The following is a 1336-nucleotide window of genomic DNA, read 5'->3' as shown; positions in this document are numbered from 1 at the left end:
GTTGGAAAACCTTGAGATCCTCAAGTTGAAAGAAAATGCATTCAAGGGAACGTGGTGGGGGGCAAAGGAGGGAGGTTTTCCTGCTCTTAAAATCTTGCATATTGGAAGGACAGATTTAACAAATTGGGTTGCTTCTGGTAGTCACTTCCCAAGTCTCAAGAGTCTTCATATTCAACACTGCGCTCACCTCAATGCAGTCCCATTGGGCCTCGCGGATATTGCAACCCTCCAGACAATAGAGTTGTACTGGACCAACATACCAGCAGCTACTTCTGCCAAGAAAATTCAAGATCAAAAGAAGAAAGATCCGCAAGCAAATAAAGGCAAGGGACTTAAAGTTTCCATTTATCCTCCTGATCACGATATCGATAAATGATGATCTCTATTTGTTCAATCTCTGAATTGCTACATTCCCAGGTACTAAATTTTCATCTACTTCTTGTTCTCACTCTATATTTATATTTGTCATATTGAAAACTTGAGCAGCAAATATTTTGTTGGAAGACCTAGATATAGGATTTATTCATCTCAGATTGCAGCCTCATAACAGCTTTCTTTTCGTCTTTTTACTGAACCATCAGTGTTATACATTAGTTAACATATAAGGTTAGGGTCACCTCCAAGCTTCTTGTTTTTCAAGCAATTATGTGAATCATAAATACCTGAAAGATGATCTCTAATGTGATGCTAAATTCTGATTGTACAAAAGATTTTCTTCACTTATAGCTGATTGTGCTTTTAAATTTCCCAGATGACCAGTTAAAATGTAGGAAATAGATATTTTTTAGATTGCTCGGACATATATTCAATGAAACAAGCTACAAAAATGTGGATCACAAAACTATTGCAGGCAGAAAATTTAATGAATAACAATTATATTTATAGTTTTAACATTGTTTTCATTTAATTGACTATACAATTTGTGTACACAGACGATCCATCGTACAACTACGCCAAGGATATGATGAATAGATGATGAAGATCAGATGCATGAAGTGATGGCTTCTCTTCACAGCCTTGTTGCACTTGCTTGAACCAAGACACTATTGAATTTCATCTTATGTTCAACTTCAGAAAAATTGCATTTGCTTTTTTTTCAATATGTTGAATGCTTCTTCTTTTTGTGTGTGTGTGTGTGTGTGTGTGTGTGTGTGTGTGGCGTGCTTAATAAGAACGTTGGGTTTGAATTGTCGTGAACTTTTGTATCTTACTTCTGTGGTCTGGTGAGAACAAAGGATTTGAAATCGATGTCAGCTTATTTGTAGAATTTAGAAAATTTAGAAGTCGTCTTATTTATTTTTACTCATTAGTTGCGCTATTGATTCAATATATATAC

General features: G+C 35.4%; 1 long non-coding RNA gene across 1 annotated transcript; it reads left to right on the top strand.

Moving 5' to 3' along the window:
- On the top strand, nt 1-1302 carry LOC111385081. The gene is made up of 2 exons (XR_002701009.1): nt 1-417; nt 933-1302. It is a non-coding gene; the product is annotated as an uncharacterized LOC111385081 (long non-coding RNA).
- Nucleotides 1303-1336: the final 34 nt, after the last annotated feature.

The sequence above is a fragment of the Olea europaea genome, unplaced genomic scaffold, assembly GCF_002742605.1.
Source record: "Olea europaea var. sylvestris unplaced genomic scaffold, O_europaea_v1 scaffold30838, whole genome shotgun sequence".
NCBI classification, from domain to species: Eukaryota; Viridiplantae; Streptophyta; class Magnoliopsida; order Lamiales; family Oleaceae; genus Olea; species Olea europaea.
The sequence above is the reverse complement of the archived record's forward strand: the minus strand, read 5'-3'. Positions and strand labels throughout refer to the sequence as shown.